The following is an 8,599-nucleotide window of genomic DNA, read 5'->3' as shown; positions in this document are numbered from 1 at the left end:
AGCCGAGAGAGAGAGAGAGAGAGAAGAGGAGAGAGAGAGGAGAGAGAGAGAGAGACGAGAGAGAGAGAGAGAGAGAGAGAGAGAGAGAGAGAGAGAGAGAGAGAAGGAGAAAGAGGGGCGGGTCTTCTGACAACTTCATGACAGTTTTTAATGGCTGCCCTTTCTCTCCTACAGTTGTCACCACTTCTCTCCACACAACTACAGTAGCCAGTCTACTACCCTTAGTTCCCTCTGAGGGGAACGTAGGAGAGCCCACCCCGAACCTCACTGCTTTACCACTCTCTGCGTTTGAACCAACTCCACTTCATAAAGTGTAAAAATACCAGCCATCGCATACCATTTCCTGCCTTTTAGAGGGGAATGCTTTACAAGCACCTCTGAAACCAACAGATTTTGGAATAATACAATAAGTGGGAAATTACCACCTCTTTCTAAGATGTCCCACCTCAAGCAAGCAACACATACCAATATTCTGAAATAATTTACTCTAGGTTTCAGTGTTTAGTTTTTCCTGAGCTGGCCTTGGGGCCAAGGGCATGCCTGTTGTTCCAAGGTGGTTGGAGCGGCTAGCAACTGTCTGATTAGGGCCGTCATTAACTTAAATGATGCGGCCTGTTCGCTCTGAAGCTTCGCCTAATGGATTGACTTGAAGGATGAGGGGAAAATATACAGTTAGAGGAAGGAGAGTCGGCGCGGGTACTCGGTTTGAAGTTTCACCAATCTGTTCTTACGTCTATGTCCCTCCTTCTCTATCTCTCTTGCCTGCTTGCGTTCTCTGGGTTTCTGTCCTCTGCGGGTCAGCAGCTAGTGACCACCCCCCTATCCACCAGAGGAGGAGGAGACAGAGAGCGAGGCCCTAAGTGTTAAACAGTCTAGTGGCTGCGAACAATTACGGAGTATTGTTCAAAAGTGGCAGACTGGAGGCGGTTTAGTCTGTGCCCATTCCTCTTCTAAAAATATGCTAACCGGCGGCTTGATGCCCGCTTGTTGTGGTTGTCCAATGGGAGGTGGTATTAATGATCAACACGTTAGTACAGGAACAAAAATCCCCTCACCTTATATAACTTAAGTCAAACACATTAGGGCAATGTGTCACGCCCTGACCATAGAATTGCTTTGTCATGTTTTATGTTTGGTGGTCAGGGTGTGATCTGAAGTGGCATTCTATGTTGTATGTCTGGTTTGTCTATTTCTATTTGTGTTTGGCGCTGATATGCGTTCTCAATCAGAGACAGGGTGTTTTGCGTTTGTCTCTGATTGGGAACCATATTTAGTAGCCTGTTTTGTATTGTGGGTTGTGGGTTATTTCTATGTGTAGTGTTTTTTGTGTCTAGCACTAGTTTGATTAGCTTTCACGGGTCGTCGTTTTATTGTTTGTATTAGGTTTGGTCAAGCTGTTCTTCGTTTCGTCTCTGTTAAATAAATCAAGTTATGTATTCATTTCACGCTGCGCCTTGGTCCCTCTCTCTCAACGTTACGACGATCGTGACCAAATGGTATATCACAAAAGTCCACATATTAAACAGAAAAAAGAAGGCAATCCCTTTACATACCATCTAGGACTTTTAAATAAAAAGAAACTAAATGCACAGTCAACCAGTCAAACCTCTTCTAGCCGATATGAAAAACGTTTTGAGGATATTGATTCATGTGTTACCATGAGTACGGACTGCACTGAGAGAGGTGTTTGTTACTGTATATTCCATAATTAATTCTGTAATTTACGGATGATAAGGCCCTTTGAGATGGTTTATAGTAGAGCTATTAGGATAACTCGAGGCAGGACGATAGCCAAGAACTTAGAAACAGGTGTTTATCTGTCAAAGCATGTGTGAATAGTCGACCTTCTAACCCCTGTTTTCTGAGCCAAATGAGAAAAATATAAAGGAGAATAGGGAAGTAAAACAGTCAGTCTGCAGGGTAACACACAGCCTTACCAGTGTATGAAACAGCAATTATACACACAGGGAAAGCGTCAGGAGGAAGAATGAGTCATTCACAGCATTTTCCCAAATGCTTCACTTCCCCTCCCGTGCCATTCCGCAGCCCTCATTGGAAGAGTGGGAGAGAGGGAAGAGTGGGAGATGAAGGAAGAGATAGAGAGTGGCAAAGTGAGAGAGCGAAAGGGAGAGCGAGAAGAAGAGGGATAGAGGTAGGGAAACTGTAAGCTGGGGTCCCTGGTGGTCTGTGGAGAGGAAAGGGGGGGGGGGGGGGGCTTAGGAGCCCCTCTGTGTGGGGTCTGTCTGGTGTGCGTGCAGCCCTGGGTCTGCTCGTTAAAATGATTATTCAGGCATGAAACAAGAATATTTTCCATGTTTACTCTGCTTGCCAAAAACTCTCCCCACCCAGCCTCCTCCCTTTGCACACCAGCCTCCAGACACTTCAATCATACAAAAACATCTAACATAAATCCACACTCTATCCTCTCTCCCAGCATGGCCACATAACCTCCTACATTTACACTCACACAAACAAACACTCACCACACACACACACACAACACACACACACACACACACACACACACACACACACACACACACACACCACACACCACACACACACACACACACACACACACACACACAACACACCACCACACACACACACACACACACACACACAAACACAACACACACACACCACACAACAACAACACACCACACAGACATACACACTACACACACACACTTACACATATTGCCACAGTTTAGCCTCTCACATTGGTCAAGGAGAGGAATCATTTGGAGAGCAGGGAGAATCCTGAAACGTCAGGCTAATCAGGGCTTGTGTTCAGCATGCAAGTGATACAGATGTGAGAAACTTTTAGACACTTTGATTTGAATTACAGAATGTACTACCAGACACACAGTGAGCAGCACCGGCTAAAAATAACACCATGAGCCTCACCTTGAGCATAATAACATCACACAATTCCAACACACTCAACACACACGATATACACACATTCATACCCACGTATGCATCATCATACACACACACCACCACCAGCCCCAATGTCTTACATAATAATCCATCATATTCCGTTTCCTTTACGATGGGGATATATTTAACACTGAAGCGATGGTTACTCCCTTCATAAAAGAACCCTTCTTACCTACAACGCTCAAAGAACCTGCTGAAAAATGTGTGGCCACTCCACACATACCAGGGCAGAAATACACGTTGGGCCTGAGGGAGAAAATCCTCATGTTCATACTTCCACACATCTCACACTGTGTGTGTTGTGGTTGTGTTGGTCTGACGGTGTGTCTGGGGGTGTCGTGTGTGTGTGATGTGTGATGAGTGTGAGAGAGAGAGAGAGAGAAGAGAGAAGAGAGAGGAGAGAGAGAGAGAGAGAGAAGAGAGAGAGAGACGAAGAGGAGAGGAGAGAGAGTCAGCCTGGCAAGCAGCTCACAGACTGCCAGCCTTCTCAGGCGTGACTTGTAGTGAAGTAGTGTTGTATTGATCTAGTCACACACACCACGCCCACATCTCTCAGACTGCGGTCTAATTCCACTCTGACACGTGTGGTCATCAAACAGAGTTTTAATGGTAGAATCATGAAATGTCCAGAGGGGCATGGACATGAGTGAGTAGTCCTTACAGCAAATAGGGATTAATCATACCAACATAGCTTCTCATCATATCTGTCCACTTTTGTTTCCTTTTTCTAATCAAGAATTCAGGGCAGTGCACACACACACACACACACACACACACACACACACACACACACACACACACACACACACACACACACACACACACACACACACACACACACACACACACACAACACACACACACACACACACACACACACACAACACATCAAAATGTAAAAACAATCTCTTTTAGAAGCTGGGTGGTAAAATAGGCTAAGCCAGAGAGTTCTCTCCAGAGTATATCTCCTAGTTGTGGAGGGTTGGGAGAGCAGGGGCAGGCCAGGGTGCTGTGGCCAGGGGGCTGAGGGGCAGATCTGGGGCTGGGCTGATAATGAGAGGGGGGATCAGGGAGAGTTATGGAGGTCTTAACACCCTGTGCCCCCAGGGTCATACTGAACTGCTGGTGGTCAGACACCACACACCACAGACCCTAGTGCGTGATTTTATTGATTATATGATTCAGGACTGATTCTATTTATAATTCATCTATGTTACACCTTAGAAAAAATATGCTATTTAGACCTAAATGTATCCTATGGGGCAGCCGAAACACTTTTGAGAGTGTATCATCCTCTGGGAAACAATTGTCACTGTTTCTCTGTACTTGTAGTCCTTGAATCAAACAGACACAAGCTAAACCTCTGGCTGTATCCACTTTGGGGGTGGACGTGTTCATACACCCAGGTAGGGTGAGGTCTGGTGGGGTCAGCAGACCATAGGCTGCCCGAGGCCATGAGACCCACTCAGCACCCCCAGGTAGGGTGAGTCTGGTGGGGGTCAGCAGACATAGGCTGCCCGAGGCCATGAGACCTCACGCAGCAACCCAGGTAGGGTGAGTCTCGTTGGGGTCACAGACCTAGGCTGCCCCGCGGCCATGAGACCACGCAGCACCCAGGTAGGGTGAGTCCTGGTGGGGGTCACAAACCATAGGCTGCCCCGAGGCCATTGAGACCCACGCAGCACCCAGGTAGGGTGAGTCTGGTCGGGCGTCCAGCAGACCCATAGGCTGCCCGAGGCCATGAGACCCACGCAGCACCCAGGTAGTGAGTCTGGTGGGCGGCCAGCAGACCATAGGCTGCCCCGAGGCCATGAGACCCACTCAGCACTCAGCCGTTGAGACCTGGCTGTAGCTCTGCAGGTTAGCTGGCAGGCTGGGTGGCTGGCTGGGTGGTGGTCAGAGAGTTATGGAGGTTTAACCTGGTGTGGTGGTGGTCAGACCTGAGGCTGTGATTTGTTAACATGCTCAGACAACAGACTGACCATACTCAGAGTAAATCACTCCCCTGGCACCAGTGACAAAAGTTAGGCTGTTAGTCCCCAAGTCCCTTCTTTAATCACTCTATTCACCTCTCTTCATCAACTTCAACTCTACCCATGCAGAGACACACACACTACTCCAGCCAAGTCAAACAGGGCTGCACCATTGAGCATGTTTACCCTCCTACTCATGGATCTGAAGCTGTAGTAATTAAGACCTGGCTCTAACACCTCCCTCTCCTCCTCCAGACCAATGACCACACACGCACGCACACAAGTGCGCATGCACGGACACATGCACGCTCACACACACACAAACTCACACACACACACACACTCATACAAATCCCAATTAAACCAACACCCCTTGTTCTCTCATCATTAGTCCATGGCTCCTCTGGGCCAACAACATCTCTCTGTGTACCATTCAGAGAGAAAAGAGAAAGTCCTGAGGGGTGCCATTTTATTTTCCTTAAGGGCTAGCCAACCTCCTGTACAGTGAGACGTATTAGCAGAGCTGGGCCTAGTTTGGACTGGCACAAAGAAAATAGGAACAGTGGAACGTGTGTGAACACACGAGAGCGAAGAGGGTCAGTTTTACATGTAGTGCGTTTGGAAGGTGAGGGAGCCAGGATGAGGCAAGAGTGGATTGTCTTACCATTACTATTCTAACTCTAGGCAGACTATGAATATTGATGAAAATATCAATTGGAGGAGATTAAAAAGCCATTTGATCCTTCTGAGATTGATTTAATGACCTGTTTAACACTGAAACAAATATCYTCTGCGCTTAAAATAGGAGCGCTGTGATCAAGAACAGAGCTTCTCTGTCATAATGGCTTTGACTGAACTTGTAAAGCACTCTAACACAATAAAGAAGAGTAGCGATGCAGAATAAAATCTTACATAGAATGTCTCGCACAACAAAGGGATGAACACAGAATTCCACTGCTAAAGACTCCCAGCCGAAGTTCATCAATGTTTCCTTGGCGACTGATACATAACACCGCAAACAAAACATGAGCAGGACTTGTTTTCTTCGCGTGTGTGCGTGTGTGTGAGTGTGTGTGCGTGCGTGTGTGTGTGTGTGCGTGTGCGTACGTGAGTGTGTCCGTATGTCTCCCATTATGGGTGTACTTTGACAAGAGAAAAACCCTGACTGCTTGCCATTGCTTTATTTATTTTTCTAACTTTCATCTGCAAGCCACTTCCAATCTGCCTTACCAGACAAACCTCTTCTGTCAGTCCCAGGGGTGTCATTAAGGATGGATCCCCATGTTTCACCAGACACATGAAAGGGCCTCTGGCTGTCTGACTGTCTGACTGACTGTCTATGTGGTTGTCTCTGTCCGACTGTCTGACTGTCTGACTGTCTGACTGYCTGTCTGTGTTGTTGTCTCTGTCTGACTGTCTGTCCTTCACAGCACCTGTTCCTAGAACTGAAAATGTGACTCACATTGTCCCACACAATTTGAGCTGAAGTTTCCCCATTCAATAGATACAGGATAACACACACACACACACAAGCACACACACACACACACACACACACAGATAATGACATCAGAGCCAGAGTGGTATGAACACTCATGTTGACTATGCTGCAGTATACGTTACTGTGTGTTGCTTACAGGGCCAGCTGATTCATGTTTTAGCCTTACCCTCTCTCTGTGTCTGTGTCTGTGTGTGAGTCACAGTTTACAGTGTGCTGCCAGCAGCGGTCTGCTGGCCTGGTTAGTGGGCCTGCCTGTGTTTCAATGGGGTACAGTAGGCTGGGCTGGGGGTAGAGAGCAGATCAAAATAACGGGCTAACTACAGAACAGATCACTTGCACCCAGACATCTMAGGATAACACACAACCACCCATACTGGAGATTCACTTCAACAAGGTCTTTCATCAGGCTTCATCAGATCAGCTCTCAACATTCATCCACACAAGACTATGTGAGAGGTGTAGACTGTTATGTATGGCTGTGTTGTTGTTGTGGTATTTTAACTAGCTGTCATTAACTGGGTTCTAACACAGACAGCACAAAGCAACTGGAGCCTTCTGTATTTCTACATCCTTGAGCGTTAGTAGGCTACTATTTATTCAGTATTAGAGGCCAGAATGATAAATTAAGCAAAAAGGGAACTCCACTCATATCTGATTCGAGATAYCGGCCTGAAGGGGCTCCTGTGTTTATCCCAACTCTAATTATTTCTCCTGATGCTAAAACGTTTTCTAATGAAGCGTATCCACTTAACCAAGACGAGCAAACAGTTCAGGTCTCCACTATAGACCTTGTTCAGGTTCTATTTTCCCCCTACACGCTACAAAACCAATAAATGTCCAAATCCTGCCATAATAAATAACTACAGTGTAAACACTGATCCGCTCTACGTTCTCCTCTCCTGAGGAGAAATTCACCAGAAGCAGACGTTTAAAGTGTGTTTGAATTCCTGTGCTTTCCGTGACCTTTTTGGACTGCGAAAAAAMGWGTTATACCAAGGTAGTYGAATCCAACCCCTCACTGATCACATGTCCTGAGATGTTRGCAGCCACAGGTCGTTTATGATCATCGTACATCACACTGCATTAATGTGGGAACAGGATGCACAGCCAAGTCTTCATACTGTTTAAAAGGAGGGAAGGGTTTGTAGTTCTACTCCGTTCAGTAAGATACGTATTAGGGACTATAGGCTGCAGATGTCTACTGGTGTGAGAGGGCAGAAGGTCAATACCTTAGACAGGTCCTAGTGGTAATAGAGTTAAWGTAAACATGGGACCACCAGAATGTTTCATTAGTGTTGAATTTATTCCAGCCTATGTTTATCTTATAGCCCAAACACATTTGCYGAAAGACAGGGAATTTATCGTCAGATCCCTAAGTGTCTCTTTCCCCCAGTTAGACAAAAATACTAGAGAACGAGGAGGAAGCCAGGGACCACTGACGTGCAATTCATTAAATTAGACACGTAAACAAATACACACTTTGCACGCACACACAACCAGGGAAAAGCCCATGGTGGTATTTTAAAACATATGCATGTACTGTATGTTGTCTTATTCACATATTTTCAGTTATTTTGTTTTGCTTGTTCGGAGTTCACAAAATACAAACCTAAATTGAAATGAACAATAATTTTTGTTCAAATGAGTAATTACCTGTAAATTATTCACTTTATTTAGTACACAGTGTACATTAAAAAAAGGCCAGTACTTTTCTAAGGAGGGAATGCATTAATGACGTTATCTACAATTCCGTATCACCAAATCTCTTTTTATGAAACCAACTCCTAGTCTGCCTGCCCACCTGCACTCTTCCCCACCTGTGGTACTTCAACATATCACTCATTATAGTGGTTCGGAATTAGCAAGAATATTCTTTACCTCTTATCCCAGATGTTCATCCTCAACACCCTCCTCTCTCATTGGCTCGTTAAAAGCCATGTGTAGCCGTGCTTAAGCAGTGTGTTGCACCTACACCGARGATCCTACATGAAACATCTGCCACTTGACTGATTCCTGAATCAAATCGGCCATAGCAACAGAATGAGCTGGGGCTTTTAAAAGAGCCATTTTGTCCTAATACATGGCCCATTGCCAAATGGCCAATCATCAAATGAACCCTGCCTCCAGAAGAGAAACCTGGCAGGGACCTCCTGAATAGTGCCACAGTGCTCTCTCTGCT

This window comes from Salvelinus sp. IW2-2015, linkage group LG10 (assembly GCF_002910315.2).
Source record: "Salvelinus sp. IW2-2015 linkage group LG10, ASM291031v2, whole genome shotgun sequence".
NCBI classification, from domain to species: domain Eukaryota; kingdom Metazoa; phylum Chordata; class Actinopteri; order Salmoniformes; family Salmonidae; genus Salvelinus; species Salvelinus sp. IW2-2015.
The sequence above is the reverse complement of the archived record's forward strand: the minus strand, read 5'-3'. Positions refer to the sequence as shown.